The sequence below is a fragment of the Misgurnus anguillicaudatus genome, chromosome 9 (assembly GCF_027580225.2).
Source record: "Misgurnus anguillicaudatus chromosome 9, ASM2758022v2, whole genome shotgun sequence".
In the NCBI taxonomy this organism is placed as follows: Eukaryota; Metazoa; Chordata; class Actinopteri; order Cypriniformes; family Cobitidae; genus Misgurnus; species Misgurnus anguillicaudatus.
Window position 1 is genome coordinate 9,656,726 of NC_073345.2, and position 18,763 is coordinate 9,675,488.

An 18,763-nucleotide genomic window follows, 5' to 3' on the forward strand; every position below is an offset into this window, starting at 1 on the left:
ATTCATAGTTATTTAATACAGTATTAATACAACATTAAGAGAAGTGCATGGTTAGATATCTTATTTCTCAATGAAGCTACAGTGGTGGTTTAAAAAATGCTCTAGTGAATATCTTTTACTGCTAATGATGTACAGTGTTGGGAAAGTTACTTCCAAAGTGTAATACATTATATATTACAAATTACTGTCATTTAAAAGTAATTAGTTACATTACAATATTACTGTCTCTGAACTGTAATGAGTTACACTACTTTTGCGTTACTTTTGAGTTACTTTCATCAAAATAACAGAAGTATGACTAGGCATTATAAAATTTTAAAATGTAGTTTGTTGCTGCTTATAAATCTAGTTATGTGTTGGCCCTCGAGCTTTGAATAGGCACTGAAGACTTATGGCAAAATACAGTAACAATCACTGTCAGAATCATAAACATAGACAAATGATCTGGTAAAAGTCTGGTAAATTATTTATGGTACACATACCAAACACAATAGAGCCCACTATAATGCAACCTATAGCCTAATAACATGGCAAGACACGCAACCTCTTTTCATTTCTATTCTTTAATTCACTTTTAATTCAGATTCACAGCACAAACCTGGCATGCACTGGGTTGACACAACTTATCAAAAAGTGCTATTGGAGGATTAGGCCTCAAGGAATACAGCTCATTTCAGTCCAATAGGATTACATGTAGGCTAACATATCATTGCTTAATAAAACAGACAAACAGAGGAGCACTGCTTTTTGCCAAACAATGAATATAGGTTCCCATACAAAGGCTGGTAAAAACTTTAAACAGTGATGTTTAAATGTACTATTTAGATAACCATGTTTAAGTCTTCACTAATGTTATGTTGTAGTTTAGGTTGCTGTTTGTAATAAAACTGTAGATAGCATAGGAATAGCCTAGCACTGTAATCATAGCAAAGCTTACCTTGTCATTGCTGGTGTGATATGGATTTTACTGGCAACATGTTAAAATCTCTTTACTTCTGACGTTCAAGCAGCACAGGAGACCGATAGAAACTTTCTGTTGCTCTTAGTGCTCTTATTCGCAAAATTATGCGTGTTCGGCGCTACCGGACCTGATTGCGACCACTTTAGTCAATGCTTATAATACAGCCGCGGACTTCCCAGATTCGGCTCTTTAAGAAACATCTCTATATTTGACGCGCACCGCGTCCAAATCGCATTTCAAATACAAAGTTAAAGAACTTGTTGCATACAGCACGTGGAAATAGACATACGCTGCGTCTCAAACCGCCTACTTCCATACTATATAGTAGGCAAAGAGTACGAGAAGCAGTGCTTTTCGCCCACTATATAGTATGGAAGTAGGCGGTTTGGGACGCAGACACGCAGTCGCAGCTTTTTCATGTGTGGATGCTGGTCGCGCGCATTGGTCAAAAATAAAAATAACACGGTCTAATTTTGAAATGCATTGTTGTAACGCGCTCGTTACTAAGACTGTAACGAGTAAAATATTACCAAAATTTTATTAGTAATGCGTTATATTACTGCGTTACAGCAAAAACTAATATATTACTGTAATATATTATATTTTGTAATGCGTTACTCCCAACACTGATGATGTACTTTTGTATTTCTCTTGATGTAGCCTGTGGTTCATTTAATGACTCTTTGGATAATTGCAGTTAAGACCTCTCGAGCACAGATTAGAGCCAAAAAATGACCTGACCACATCTGACCCTCATCTCCTGCCTCTTAAAAACAAGGTTGAGAGAATGTGATGGCATTAAGAGTAACCAAAAGCTTCTGCACTGATTGTTATTCCAGGCAGTAATTGCATTACATGCTAAGGCTGGATAAAAAGGTGTTTAATGAATGGTTCATTAGAATCAATAAGTCATTTCACTAGCTTTCTGAGTTCTCACCCAAAACAAATAAAATTGAAAAATTGATTAGAAGTACCTTTGAGGTTATGCAATCTTTCAAAGCAAACTGAACACCTAAACAAATTCACAAATCTAAAATATACACAGCAACCATCCCTTAGTTTCAGTTTCAGAAAAATAGCACATTTTCTCTAGAAAAGCTGGTCAAAACAGTTTAAGTCCAAGGCTCGCAAAATTTCAAATTCAGGCAGGCACTCTTCAGTTTCTGGTAGCCCGAATAAAAAAAAAACATTACTTTTAATGTAGAATATTGAGACATCTATCAAAACACATATAAAATAATCCAATTTACAGTCATCAATAGAAATATCTGCTTCTAGCTGAACTGAAATGTCTTTATAACTTTAAAAATTAACTGAAGTCACAGATTAAAAAACTGCCACTCGATGTTGAGGGCATAGCACAGAGTTCCTCAATTCGTTTTCGGCACCAAATTTTGCAAATTCAAGGCCTATAGGGCCACTGACCACAATGCTTGTTCTGCTATTCTTCAAAAAATGTGAATTTCTATGCAATACAACTGTTCCTGCTCATCTCCACACTGGATATACTCACCATTTCAAGGCGGAGTCCACGATGTTTGAAAGCCAATGTTGAGATTTGAAATCACAAACAAACACGCCCCTACCCTAATAGAATCTGGACCTTCTGTTGATAGACCCGCCCCACACATACGCAACCCGGCAAGGATGTCGGTTAGTAGACACGCTCCTTACTGCTGATTGGCTATAAGTGTGTTTTGGTAGTCGGCCCGTCTTCTTTTCCAAAGCGGTTTTCGAACATCGTGGACTCCGCCTTTAATAGTGGTTCAATGGGTCAAAACTCACACAATGTTTTCCAGTTACAGATTTTTACTATAAGAAAAATAGGGGCTACTGTCGCTTTAAGAGCGAGTTCTGAAGTAGAACTGAGTCACTGTTACTTTTTTGTAATTCTCTTCACTTTACTGCACATGCAATCTATATTACTTTTAAGCTTGCTGTGGGAGATTTCATTTTTTTATGTGAGGATAGTAATGACTGACAGGACGACGTTGGAGGAATTTGTGAGCAACAGATCCAGATTGTTAATGACAAATCAGCACTGCTTTCTAGTGTTGTAGTCAAGACCACCTAAACCGAGACCAAGTCATGACCAAGACCAAGACAGGCCGAGACCAAGTCAAGACCAATACCACTGCAAGTCACTGCATTAAAACACTTGTGATAAAATGTGGAATATGCATATGAATAGGCAGTTCTTGTCCATCTGTGTGCGTTCGTGTGTGTGTATGCCATCAGAGAAGTTGATCAAATAATCAAAGGCATTGTAGATATGTGGAAATTTATCTTTGTCTATAAGCAAATAAAAGTGAATAAATGATAAAAAATAAATTTGTGATGTGCCATCAGTTGTGGTCTTGACCGGTCTAGAAATAAAATTTCGAGTCCTCTTTGTCTGAGACCGAGACGAGACAGAGTAAAAATGGGGTCGATTCCAAGACGAGACCAAGACCTTTAAAAAGTGGTCTCAAGACCTTTCTTGAGACCGAGACCGGTCTCGAGAACTACAACAGTACTGCTTGCTTGTACAGTTCTTGGGATGGAAAGTTAAAGTAAAAGCGAGCACGTGATTTAAATCCCGATGCCTGAATTACATACACCATAATTACCCAACCAAATCTGTGAGAGAATGCAAAAGCATTTAAATATATTTCTCCTCCCTATAAGTCAAGATAGCCTGACGGGCAGGACGGAGATGTATTTTGGTAGCCCAACTGAAAGGCATATAGCCCCCGGACGTCAGGCTAGAGATTTTGCAAGCCCTGAAGACAGCAAATATATACAGCACAGCTACACTTTTAAATATAAAGGTTGTAAAAGCGTTCTTCAAAGTGATGCCATAAAATAAAAAATTGTGGGTCTCTATTAGGGCTGCAGCTATTGGTTCTTTTTGTAATCGACTAATCTAACGATTCATCTAATTAGATTAATCTAATCTATCGATCGATTAATTGATTAATCGGATAATTATTTGTGTATTTTTAAACAACTAAACAAATGATGCATAACTAAAATTATGTGGCTATAAAATTATCATTTAAAGATGAAGCATTTGGCTTTTATTTCTAAAAAACAACAACAGAGGTATTGATTCCAACTCCAACATTTGTCTCCAAAACTAAGCCTATTTTTTGCAGGTTTTACCCATTTAGTGTTTATACTGTAAGTGCCAGCACCAACAATTAAACAATTTAATTTATTAATATGCACAACAGGTTTCATGCTGTAATCTAGCCCTGACCTCAAAGTAAATAAAGTAAGTAGCTGTGTTTCCATTAAAGATTTGCACAAAAGTTATTTTCTAAATGTCGAGAAATACTTTTGGTGACACGCAGACTGACATGTGGATGGCATCAAAACACAGTGAGAGAGACTCGAAAACATAGACTGTAAATATCCTTTGTTGCACTTACATTTTTAAATTTAATCAATTTGCAATTACAATTACATTCAACTTTCTTGACTATTGAGGAGTTGCTATAAATTATACAAATAAAGTTAAAATAACTTCAACTGTATTTTAATTATACAGCAACTCATCACTAATCAAGAAGTTGAAAATAATTGTAATTTCAAGTTGATTAAAATTAAAAATTGAAGTGCAACAAGGAATTTTTACAGTGGAGCAGTCGACTCCCAAATCCCAGATATTTTTATGTCATGCGCTTGTCGATTCTTGTGATGCCACATAAAGTCGAACACACAAAGTTCTGTCTTGTCCTCCAACCAAACATACCACACCACATATTTTTGCAATATATTAATTTCTCCAATGTTCCTGAAAAACCACCTCACATGAGCATATAAACGTTTTGCAATATATGGGAATTTTTGCAAAATTGCTGTGTTTTCATTAGGTGCATTTTAAATTCGTTATCAAAATTTGCACAATTTGAATGGTAATAGAAACATAGCTAGTCAAAGGTTCTTATTTCTTTCTTACAGATTTCGTACAGATATTCCTAAAAAAAAAAACAGCTACCGCATGTATCTGACCAGTTCTTTGAAACTGAAAGAAAGTGAATAGCAAACATGTTGACAAGCAGCTCAAGCAGAATTGGAGTTGATATTGTTTGTGAGATGGGCAGACAATTGGTCACAACAGGCGTAAATGAGAGGTCTCTCTCTCTCTTCTCCCCAAAGCAAGCAGAACTGTGGGAGAGAAAGTTTATATACACCACAAATCATCCCTAAGACATGTCTTTTCACTAAATGCCCTGTTTTGTATTCAGCTGCGATAAACGACTCCAGAAAGCACGTTGCCTCAAAGGTGATAACTACAAACGGGGAAATACATAAAATATGTTTTCTTCAAAATGACACGGTTGGAATACATAATGTTTGATTAAATACTGAAAGTATTATTTATAAACCAAAATATGTTAATTTTGCATGTTAAATGGATATTTAATTGATGATAAAAGTCATTTATGATTAACTTGAATACCGTGTTCCTATTGCTCAATTGGTAGAGTATACACACTGATAAAATGTGGATAATCTAGGGTTTCAGTATGAAGATTGAGGTTATATAGTGATTTTTCTGTAGTTTTAAAGCACACTGAGTGAATATTAGTATGTGTTGTTGTTTGCTAATGCATCTGATAAAGCTCTTGGACCCAGAAGCGGTGCCGTGTGACGTCAGACTTAACAAGTAGATGTGTACCCCAGCTATATCCCTGTCAAAAAGTACAGCTTTATCTCTTCTTAAGAGTTCATATTAGTTCCTCAGAGGTATTGGTACCAAGAGAGCTTATTAATTCCTAAAAGGTAAGTATTAGTAATAGGGCTGCCACGATTATAAAATTTGGCTGTTGGTTAATTGTCAACTAAATTTTGACTATTATTTGCCTGTTTATGGCTTTGGCGATTATCACAATTAATTGCCTGTTTTCTTTGACATTTAATTTTCATTCATTTTTTCGCATGTTTGTTGCGTCATGTGAACCATGTGCATCACGTGTTTTGTCAAAATAAGTGCCTGCTGCACACGCGTCAAAACCTTTTATGACAAATGAGACGCTCACGTTCACAAAATACACGCACCCTTAACAGTAAACTCTGATTACGCATGAGATTATATGACTATCTGGCAAACGCAAGCGTCTCTTTTATCATAAACCCTATAGATGTGTCTGCAGCAGGCACTTATTTTGACAAAACAAGTGATGCACATAGGCTCACTCGACGCGCCGAACACATATTTTGAAATGACGAACCACACACACATGACGGGTTACATACATGTTGTGACGAACTTCGCATTGTGCGCTCTCGAAAAAAAGTCACCGGCAACCACTGCAGTTCATACTAATTATCAAAGTTTTGCAGCATTTCCTTAAATGCTGTTTTTGATATTGTATTGAATTGCTTTGCAATGTGTCACGTTACACTGTCAGTTCAAGAGCGCAATCTAATACGGTCTCATTTATACAGGCGCTGCAGCTCCCCCTTGTGTTTTTTAAAGAGATGTGCATTCATTGCAGTGATCTGAAATCATCGCGATTAGTGATCGACCGATAAATCGGCCGGCCGATACATCGGGCCGATTTTAGCAGGTTTTAGGTGTATCGGCATCGGCCGATTCGAGGCTTGCGTTCGCCGATAGCTTTTCCCCGGCATTAATTACAGACAGGCGCCCACAGGCAGCTATGTGTTCTTGGAGGCTGCCTGCAGCCCGTGCATTGCCCCTCCCCCCACTAGCAGAGCGGAGCGCTCCAAGCCTGCTCTGGTAAGTTTTAAACTTCAAAGCATCTTTTAACTGTTTGACTGAAATATTGCCATATACTTTGAAAGTGTAAGCACGTTGCTCTATATGTGCGTGCAATTATAGCTTAGAAAGTTTGGTGGTCATAATGGAAAACGCGAATGCCTATAAAACTGCTTGCCATTGTATTTAGGGAGCTTCAAATAGCCTTTAGGCTAACCGTATGCATACGGCAGCTGTTACGAACATCATAGGATTAAATAATGCTGACGTTGTTCCGTGATTTCGTGGTATTTATAGGAGTTTTATTCAGCGACCACCAGTCTGACGTTTGGACGCGACGCGTGCTCATAATGCCGCAAGCGAACGCAGGTCATCAGCCGAACAGCTGATCATAGCTGTAACTTACATGCTGGGTTTTTAATTTTCATCTCCATAAATATATGTAGTAGTAAAAGGCTAAAAATCAATATCCATTGCTGATAGTTTCTCGTCATTGTGGAGAGCGCAGTTCATGGTTGCATACGTTTATGGTTGTTAACACGGAGTTTCGCGGAATTTTCGTCAGCGAAAAAAAATAAGAAATATGACCCAAAGCACTTAGTTCCAAACAGTTCCCACATGACTTTTATGTGACCGGAGAAGTGTTTTTTTGTAAGTTTTGTCAACATTTCTGTTCACTGGGAGCGCAAAGATACATGCCCTCTCTCATCCATGTCTCACTGCACCTCTCCCACGTGCACGTGCTCTACTATCTGACCGAAGTCAGTACACAAATCCTCATGTATTTGTTCAGTTTTATGCGTTTTAAGCGAGCTGAGGCAAACTAACTATCCCTCGCATTTATTATAGGGCAAGAGGGTGTGTGAGGTACAGAAGTGGGGCAATTGGCATGTTATTCAGAATTCTTTTAAAGTTGTTTTTTGATCAGTATTGCTGTTTACATTTTCCTTGTCTTCTTATTAAAGACATTTGCTCTACAAGAGATTAAGTTAAGTGCACTAAAACTTAGACCTAAGCATTAAATAGGTTGTAAATAGTTGGTTACTTTCATGGATAAAGTAAAGTGTTCCCCTTGTTATGCTGCTTGGTTGTTGCTACTGTGTGCAATGGTGTAATTATTATTTTATTTATGTATTTTAAGCAGCACTGAATTTTCTTACTTGTTCTACCTCACCTTACTATTTGTTAAATGTAGTTCAATAAATGTTCCTTTTTTAAATTAAGAGCTGTAACATTTGGTTTTATCATTGTGTCATTTTTATGATATAAACTGAATGAGAAAAAGCAGTATCGGCTCCAAATATCGGCTTAAGAAAATCGGCAGCCTGTATCGGTAAAAAAAAATCGGTATCGGCACAAAAAAAATCCATATCGGTCGATCCCTAATCGCGATGAGGTCAAACATTCGCGATGAGACGTTTATTTAATCATTGCAACAGGACTAATTAGTAACAACATATTGGTACCAAAATTATACATATCTGTACATACTAGGACCTTTTAAAAGGGTACTGCCCCTGACAGCTGGGGTACATTTTTTAACCATTTTTATTAGTGCTGGGCAAAGATTAATCGCGAACAAAATAAAAGTGATTATTGGTACAGGGTGTGCTGTGTCTAATTATTATGTATAAATATATACACACACATTCATGTATGTATTTAAGAAACATTTACATGTTTATATATATTTATTTATATTTTTATATAATCTATGTTAAATATAAATTTTAAAAAATGATATATAAATAAAACAATTCTGAAATGAATATACACTGTAAAAAATGTTTGTAGAAATTACAGTATTAATTGGAATTACTGGCAACTAGCTGCCAGTAACTTACTGTAGATTTTACATTTATGTTATTTACTGGCAACATTTTGTTCAAAGTTAAATGAACATGAAACATTTTTTGACTTTATCTTCTACAGTAAGTTACTGGCAACCAGCTGCAAAATTACAGCAAATTTTTTAGAGTGTATGAATGTGTGTGTGGTTAAATATACATAATAATTAGACACAGTACACGCACATATATTATGCAAAAAAACTCACTTTTATTTTGTATGCGCTTAATCGCGATTAATCTTTGCCCAGCACTAATTTTTATACAAAAAGTTTTTGGGTGATTATTTCATACAGTACTTGTATAATATAAAAAGTACATAATGTGAGCAAGATCCTTGGGAAGAAATTATCAAATCAGATTCAGATTCAGATTCAGATTCAGATTCATTCTTTATTGTCCCCGTTAGAGGAAATTTGTTTTCACAGATTGTACCCATCACATTCAACACATAATACACCCATATAACACCAACAGGTTACACATTTAATGAATTAAGAGCTTTTATGGCTACAGGAACAAAACTTTTTCCCAGACGCGTTTTTTTGTATCAATCAATTGGATTGAAAATATTTATAATTTAAGATGACATCATTTTTAAATAGATTTGCATTAGACAGTACAATTTTGATTGTATCTTTTTATCTAATAGAAAGTCACAGCTCTGTTGTCTATCAGTTTCTTATAGGATGTTATTAATCTCACTAATGGATCCACTCACTGGATGTCAAGATAAGCAGATGGATCCACACATGCTGGTGGTACCTTGCTGTTTTTTTAAATGAGGCTTGAAATGAGTGAGCAAGACCTCACAAAATATATTGAATGTGTGTATTCAATACAGAGTATCTGAATTGTATCTGAATTATCAGGTGTCCAATTTATAACTTATATCTATCAAAAAATACTACCAAGCTAAAGGTTTACTTTTTAAAAGGGTACCACTCCAGTGACAGCTTGGGACCATTTTTGACCAGTTTTCTGACGTTGTAGATTTGCTTCACTTTCCTTCAGTCCTTAGTTTTGATTAACCTTCTCGCTTTATTTTTTTTTAAGAATTAAGAACTCATTAATTGCCAAGTTCATAATTGGTGTCACTGATTTGCAGGGGAAAACACACAAATTAACAGATTTTCAATATAAAAAGTGATTGTGGACTGGGGTTTTTTACATTCTCTTGTCTTGGGCATGCCAAATATTAGTAAAAACATTGACTTTGATGCATTTTTAGTTTTTGTGCAGCATCAGTTTTTATTCTTTTCCTCCCTCATTTACTGATTTTGCCCCATTGACTTCCATTATAACAACATTTTTTGATTGCAAAGCCATGACACCATATAATAATGCATTCTTGATTGTTGGCGGTTTTTCCTTTTGCTAAGAGGTCAAATTTGTCATTTTTATTGTTGATCACCATGTGGCACCATTAACCTTTTAGTAGGCCTGTTCAAAAAACAGATCTTATAATGCAAGTCAATGGGGCAAAAAAGCCACAAACAACTAATTAGGGAGAAAAAAATTAAAACTGATGCTGCACAAAATCTAAAAATGCATCAAAGTCAATGTTTTTACCAATCTTTGGCATGGCCTGGACTGTGAAAAAGGTTACAATCACTTTTTATATTGAAAATCTGTAATTTTGTGTGGGTTTTTTTTCATCAAATCAGTGACACCACTTATGAACTTGGCAATTAAAGAGTTAAAATCATGGAATTTTGTAAGCATTTGGTAGTTTTGATCAGTACTGAGGGTGATTAACAGATTTATGAAAAAAATGTGGAAAAAATATTCATCTGATACATTTTTACAGCCGTTTAATTTAGTGGCTTTTTTTACACGAAAAACCCGAAACGGTAGCAAATTTGCCCACGATATATTATTGAGGGTTTTTTTATTACAAAAAAAATGTCGCCCCCATGTCACGTCCGGTCGGCTTGCCAAGCGAGGGAAAATAAACCTCTCAGAGCTGCCTTTAAAAACATCGGCCCAGCGGAACGCGATTTATACTTTGAAAGAATTTGCAGTCAAGGGCATTTAAATATTTGAGAGACAAATATTCAGATACACCGTGTGAGAAAATGTGGGATAATCTCTCTGCTCCATCTCAATACTTCTTGAGAGTACAACAAAACAGACTAAATATAGACACATAAAGATGAAGAGTGATGGTATCTTGATAATAATGTGCATGTTTACTGTCTGTGTTGATGTTAAAATGCAAATAAAACAAACGCTAAATAGACTATTTTAATGTCTCTGTTGCTCGTAACTAAGACCTATAGTATTACTGAATGTTTTTTGTTCCTTCTTTATCCAGTTCAAGTGATGGTTACCTTAGTGATATAATACAGTTGTGTTCAAAATTATTCAACCCCCCAATGCTGTTAAGGGTTTTAGGGAATTTAGTGTACAGTTGTAATTGTATTCAGAATGAAATCCTACAATGACTTCTTAAAGAACCATATGCAACTAAAATGACATCAATTGGTTTTGTAATATAGTAGTAAATGTTTCTTTTGTGAATTCTTCATTGACACAATTATTCAACCCCTTAAAGAACTACCACTCTGAAGAACAGAGGTTCATTGAAGTGTTTTCAATCAGGTATTGAAAACACCTATGGATGTCAGGGAACAGCAATAAAGCCTAATAAGCACCAATTTGGCAGCTTTAAAATGACTGTGATACTCAACTCCTTCTAAACATTTACTAGTGTGGTTACAAACATGGTGAAGTCAAAAGAATGGTCCAGGAAGACAAGAGAAGAGGTGATTAATCTTCACAGGAAGGGCAATGGCTATAAGAAGATTGCAAAGATGTTAAACATACCAAGAGACACCATAGGAAGCATCATTCGCAAATTCAAGGCAAAGGGCACTGTTGAAACGCTTCCTGGTTGTGGCAGAAAAAAGATGCTAACTGCGACTGCTGTGCGCTATCTGAAGCGTAGAGTGGAAAAAAGGCCCCGTGTGACTGCTGAGGAACTGAGAAAAGATTTGTCAGATGTGGGTACTGAAGTTTCTGCTCAGACAATACGGCGCACCCTGCGTACTGATGGCCTCCATGCCAGAACTCCCAGGCGCACCCCCTTGTTGTCTCCAAAGAATAAGAAGAGTCGACTGCAGTATGCCAAAAGTCATGTGGACAAACCACAGAAGTTTTGGGATAGTGTTCTGTGGAAAATTAGAACTGTTTGGGCCCATGGATCAACGCTATGTTTGGAGGAGGAAAAACAAGGCCTATGAAGAAAAGAACACCTTGCCTACTGTGAAGCATGGCGGGGGGTCAATCATGCTTTGGGGCTGTTTTGCTTCTGCAGGTACAGGGAAACTTCAGCGTGTGCAAGGTACCATGAATTCTCTTCAGTACCAGGAGATATTGGATGACAATGTGTTGCAGTCCGTCACAAACCTGAGGCTTGGGAGACGTTGGACCTTTCAACAGGACAATGATCCCAAGCATACCAACAAATCTACTAGAGCATGGTTGCAGAAAAAAGGCTGGAACATTTTGAAGTGGCCATCGCAGTCACCAGACTTAAATCCGATTGAGAACCTCTGGTGGGACTTAAAGAAAGCAGTTGCAGTGCGCAAGCCTAAGAATGTGACTGAACTGGAGGCTTTTGCCCATGATGAATGGGCGAAGATACCCGTAGATCGCTGCAAGACACTTGTGTCAAGCTATGCTTCACATTTAACAGCTGTTTTAACTGTAAAAGGATGTTGTACTAAGTACTAAGATTGAATGTCACTTGGGGGTTGAATAAAACTGATAATGATGTGAGCACAGAAAAGACATTTGTGGTTATTTCATTATAAATGTTATGTTATATTTGTCTGACCTACACATGCCTCTTTGATGTAATTGTAAGCAGGATGACTGAATGATCAAAATCAATGTCAAACCGGCCAAAACAATCAATTTCAGTTGGGATTGAATAATTTTGAACACAACTGTAAATGATGTGGCACCAACCACTTTAAAACATTCACACATTAAATCAAAAAAGAGTAGACAGTACAGCAGAAATGTCAATTTAACGTCAATTTGTTAAGGATTTGAACCAGAATCCAATTGTATGCACGCTAAATAAAATACTAATCACATTATGACACCTTTTCAGGGTTTATACAGAAATCCTTAAGTTAAATTTACTACTTTTTACTACCATTTTTACTACCTTCAGAATATTTTTTAAAACCATCACGACACTGAATTGCAAGTGTTAACCAGCGACCTTTCTATTATTTACACAGATTTTGACATATATAACATACAAAAAAGAATTAAAGTGAAAAAATTCTTCTGACTGAAATATTTTTCAGGCCAAGTCATATTCCTTTACCTAACACTTTATGTAGGCGAGACCAATAGCATTTTAAGGGGAGATTTTTTTGCCATAAATTCCATATTGAAGTCTCATGTGGCATATAGGTAGCTGTAGTTTGCAGGGCATTTCAGAATAAGGCGAAACAGCTAAATAACTCACTATACTGTATAAAAAGAAAACATGAATATCACCACCTTTAATGAACCACCGTCAATTACTGTAATGACATAAACAAGAATTAATTAATGCTTATATACTCTATATTTTTCATTGTTTGTTTATGTTATATCACTGATTCTTGAGAGTCGGGACAAAACAGGTTTTAAAAAACTGTTTTTTAAAATACACACCATATCAATTAAAGTTATATGTTTCTGCAGAGAAAGGTCTTAGCTATTTAACCATGTAAAGGAACAGGTTCTAAATAAAAACACATTTTTAAAAAATAAACATGTTTCCCTTCAGAACTGGATTTGTGTCAACTCCATCAGACACACTAAAAAGTATAAAATTAAAATTCTTTCAATCCAACCAGAATCTAAAGTTCTCAAGTATATTGTTACAGTGTTTAGTTACTCTGATATGTAAAAAAATACAATATATAAATTTAGGTTGTGATTCCACACTATTCTGAAAACTCAGATTTCTAAATATTAGCATTTGCAAACATTGATTTTAACTTTAATATTGTAAAAACAATTTCCTTAAATAAATAAAACATAAGAGATGGTAGATCAGATGGTCCTTTATTACAAAAAGAACATAAACTGAAGAAAGAATATTTTTTCCCCAAAAGGTTAACAAAAAATACATCCAACACTGTTGGAAAATCTGACGGTGTTGACAGAAAATCTGACGGTGTTGACAAAAAATATGTGTGCATTGCTGATTATTGAACAGATGTGCTCTTCAAACACTACTACTAAAACTACTCATTGTTATTAGAGTATCGAACTTACTGTAAAGCAAACTATAATAAAGATATTGCATATACACCGTTTCCTACTATCAAAAAAAGAACAATAAGGGAAACCAGGGGCCCTCCTCCGCCTCTGTTTTCATTTCACATGTGTGTGTTGGATGTATGATTGCCCTGCATCATATATATATATACATATATACACACAACGGTCACTTTATTAGGTACACCTGTCCAACTGTGCGTTAATGCAAATTTCTAATCAGGCAATCACATGGCAGCAACTCAATGCATTTAGGCATGTAGACATGGTCAAGACGATCTGCTGCAGTTCAAACCGATCGTCAGAATGGGGAAGAAAGGTAATTTAAGTGACTTTAAATGTGGCATGGTTGTTGGTGCCAAACGGGCTGGTCTGAGTATTTCAGAAACTGCTGATCTACTGGGAATTTCACACACATCCATTTCAAGGGTTGACAGAGAATGGTCCAAAAAAGAGAAAATATCCAGTGAGTGGCAGTTTTGTGGGCGCAAATGCGTTGTTGGTGCCAAAGGTCAGAAAAGAATGTCCAGCCTGGTTCGAGCTGATAGAAAGGAAACAGTTACTCAAATAACCACTCGTTACAACCGAGTTATGCAGAAGAGCATCTCTGAACACACAACACGTCGAACCTTGAGGCGGATGGGCTGCAGCAGCAGAAGACCGCACCGGGTGCCACTCCTGACAGCAAAGAACAGGAAACTAAGGCTAAAACTCACACAAGCTCACCAAAATTGGACAATAGAAGATTGGAAAAACGTTGCCTGGTCTGATGAGTCTTGATTTCTGCTGCAACATTCAGATGGTAGAGTCAAAATTTGGCATCAACAACATGAAAGCATGGATCCATCCTGCCTTGTATCAACGGTTCAGGCTGGTGGTGGTGGTGTAATGGTGTGGAGATATTTTCTTGCCACACTTTGGGCCCATTAGTACCAATTGAACATCGTGTATTGTTTCTGACCATGTTCATCCCTTTATGACCACAGTGTACCCATCCTCTGATGGCTACTTCCAGCAGGATAACATGCAATGTCATAAAGTGCAAATCATCTAAGACTGGTTTCTTGAACATGACAAAGAGTTCACTGTACTCAAATGGCCCCCACAGTCACCAGATCTCAACCCAATAGAGCTTTTTTGGGATGTGGTGGAACGGGAGCTTTGTGCCCTGGATGTGCAGCTGACCAACCTGCAACAACTGCGTAATGTTATCATGGCAATATGGACCAAAATCTCTGAGAAATGTTTCCAGTACCTTGTTGAATCTGTGCCACGAAGTATTAAGGCAGTTCTGAAAGCAAAAGGGGATCCAACCCAGTACTAGTAAGGTGTACATAATAAAGTGGCCGGTGAGTGTGTATATATATATATGTATATATATAAAGCTACATGTTACACAATGACAAGCAGACCACTGCCTGCCTATTCTTTACAAGTCAGATGCGTATAGTTAAATAATGTAATGCATGCTATATGTGCATTTATGTGTAAATAAAACCCTGAAATAACGGTTTAATCCTTCACTATATTCACAAATGATATTATAATCGCACATTAAGAGGTTATTGGTGGATTTGTCAACTCCATCAGCTTACAGGTCAACTCCGTCAGACATAGAACCTGATGGAGTTGACGTCTGACGGAGTTGACATAAGGGCATGTATTTTCCCTCCAAAACATGTATTGTACACTGCAGCTAGGTACTTTTTCCTCAGTTGCTAGCTGTCCCAATAACCTCACTAAAATGCTTAAATTCATTCCACTATGGTTTAAAAAAAGTATCTTAACAGAAAGATGGTGTTGACATGGTACAGCTGTGACCATAGGAATATTGACATTGTTTGTCTAAAATATATAACAAATGTAAACATAACAGAGAATGTGTGGTAGTGCTGCATTCACCACAGGCAGGGAGATGAAAATGGGTCCTCAGGGATATAGCTGACCTGAATTTCCTGATTTAAATAGCTTTATAAAAAAAATCTGACGGAGTTGACAGAAACTGAGGACACAACTTTAATAGGTAGATTTTTATGGAAAATATTGTTTGATGTTCACTTCATGCATTGTTTTTTATATTTTTACCCCTTATTTTTTATTGGATATATATGTTTTCACAATTGTAGAGCTTTTTTAAAGTTTTTTTGGGATGATTAATATTGTGACCTCTTGCTGAGGACAAGTGCAATAACATGGACCTTCTAACCACAGACCACACATTTAAAAAAAAATCCCCCCAAAAATAAAAAAGTTTATTCTAAAAATCAAATTGGTATATACAAATCCTATAGATTTAACTTTGTAATTATGTCAATCATGATGATTTTCTTAAATTTTGCTATAAATTAGACTTTTCTAAATGGGACATGTTTTGTCCCGACTCTCAAGAATCAGTGATATAATGCATTTACTAATGTGAACAAATACAACTTTTTCATATCATATTATTCAGTATACACATAAACAAATAATCCAGGGTCAGTTCTGTTCACACAACAGTTTACAGTCACAGCTCTTATACAGTAACGTTATGTATGAATATAAACCCTGAACGAGTAACTCGAGTCAAACTCGTGTAGAATTCGCACAGGATGTCTGTAACCTGACAGTTATTAATCGAATGACTGTACATTTATCAACAAAATATTATGTTATAGAGGCAGCGCTGATGTGCTAGTTTATGCGCAATGTTTATGCTGTTTACTTTCTCCTAAGACCTAAATGGTCGTGTTTATATGAGGATATTTGCAAAGACGGGATTTTTGACGCATATGTGTTATTTAAGGCCAATAAAGCGGCAAAAATACGTACAACAGATGCTTAATGAGAATCGAATGCGCGGCTTGCGTGCTCCTCTGACACAGAAACAGTGGACGCACTGTTGTTTGTGTTTAAATGGCTTAAAATCACTTGTTTTTAAACTGCTGTGCTTAAATATATGTACAAATGTTACGTTTTTGTGACCACACGCAAATGCAACTGCAGGAACCGACAGGTGGATGACATCAAAGTCCCGCGAGAGCATTTCGGAAGCAGTCTCCTCTTATGATTCCTCGTCAATCGCTCTTAAGGGATTTGGATGTCATCTGCCTCTTGGTTCTTGTGGATCCACATGAAGTTTACCCACGAGTTAAACAAACCCGTTGTACCAGCCACTGGCTATATCAGCATAGCATTAAAAAGCGTGCCGCGGATGATCAGTAACGTGAGAAATCATTTAACCCCAAAATACAGGACCCCTTACGTTAGTCATACTGTGCAAAGACACGCAATTACCTGTTTGGTTTTCCTATCCCACGAACTGAAAGGCTTGCCAATCTTCATTATTTCGCTAAGCCAAGTCAATCGTCTTTTACACCTTTATCGATCTTCAAAACATCGGAGCCTTCCTGCATTATAAGTTTGACCATGTTAGCTGAAAAAGTTTTACCTCAGCTCAGGGCCGGCGCCACGAGGGGGCGTGAGGGGGCGTCGCCCCCTCACCGGCACTATCTCGCCCCCTCAGACCACCATTAATGTTGAATGGGATTTTATTTTAATGATAATATTTTATTTAAAAATCACATTTGCCTTGTGTATTGTCTTCCTAAAGTGAATTTTATAGTCTAATTATATAACAAAACCAAAAAATCAAGTGTGCATGTATTCTACCGTGACATTAATAAACACACGCCCACTCCATGGCTTGTTACACTTCAAGCGGCGCCACTAGAACTGTGATGCGATGACGTCAAAGCGCCGCGAGAGCGAGACGAAATTACACTTTGCATGATTTCTCGAATCGTTCTCGCGGTACTTTGACGTCATCCGGCTGTCGTTTCTTGCAGCGCCGCATGGAGTTGAACAAGCCTTTTGTGTTGACGGCTTGACGCACGTCGACAATGAGCTCAGCGTCTCAGCGGGAAATCAAGATGTCGAAGTGCGAAAGCATATCAAAAGTTACAGAAAGGAGTGGGAGAGTGACCCGGTGTTGTGTCGAAGTCTGTTCCCCCTATGTTCCCCCTATTTTTCCCTTCAGTGTAGTGTTTTTATGGCGTTTTTATCATGTTATAGGTTTTATTTTTTATATATTTAAAGTTTTAATGGCTACTGAGATGTATATGTGTGCATTTCTGTAATGTATCTGTATTGTTCTTAATGGTAAGTCAACTATTTTTACAGTATGAATCATATTATATGTATAATATTTATTTAATTTTGTATGCAAACATTACATTTTTAAAACAACCAGTAAAGGAAAAAAAGAAAAAGACAGGCTATATTTTAAAAGAAATACCCTAATAGAAAACTGTCAAATGTATGAAATATTTAATAAATTGTATTATAAAATACATGATATTATGCCTTTTTAGTATAACCAATTCAAATCTTTAATCTTTCTAAATGTAACGTGATGAAAACGTTATAAAAGCACTACACTAAAGGGAAACATAGGGGGAACTGAGTTCGACACAACACCGGGCCTGCCCTGTAGCAATGGACATATGTAAAATAGGACTGCAAATTCTGCAAACCGGACTCCGGATTATCACACATCAATTAATGCCGTGGCATGGATTATTATCGGAGCATTTCAGGTGCACAGAACCAAATGTTCGGCTGTCATGTCAATTCTGGCTCCATGAACTTCAGCCAGACTGTACATAGTTTTGAAAAGTTCAGATGTTTATGTTCTTCAGCATCCTTGCAAGTTAAAGTACAACCAACCTATTATTGTTCTGCATTTAACGTTAAAGGTAAGCATACGATCTCTCTCTCACACACACCTGTTTATCAGAAGTAAAATACGTGTATTATTATTAATATTAATAGATAAAAAACAGACATTGAATTTATAGTTAACGAATAGGTATTTGAATTAGCCTATCCTAAAGCATAGCTAAATGTGTAAACGAGTTATTGTCATTTTGCTATTGTGGTTCTCCATCTGCTGGTGTTTAATCGCTAGCTGTT

At 36.6% G+C, this 18,763-nt stretch overlaps 1 protein-coding gene across 2 annotated transcripts in view; it reads right to left on the reverse strand.

The window, feature by feature from the left end:
* The window catches only part of plrdgb (PITP-less RdgB-like protein), a 119,230-nt gene that overhangs the window by 81,608 nt on the left and 18,859 nt on the right, over positions 1-18,763 (reverse strand). The window contains exon 1 of one of the 2 annotated variants that reach the window (XM_073871113.1): positions 17,087-17,232. The exons of the other annotated variant lie outside the window; for it this stretch is intronic. The gene's annotated coding sequence lies outside the window, so the exon portion shown is untranslated. Of the gene's footprint in view, positions 1-17,086; positions 17,233-18,763 lie in introns of those variants that run through there. 2 annotated transcript variants of the gene reach the window in all.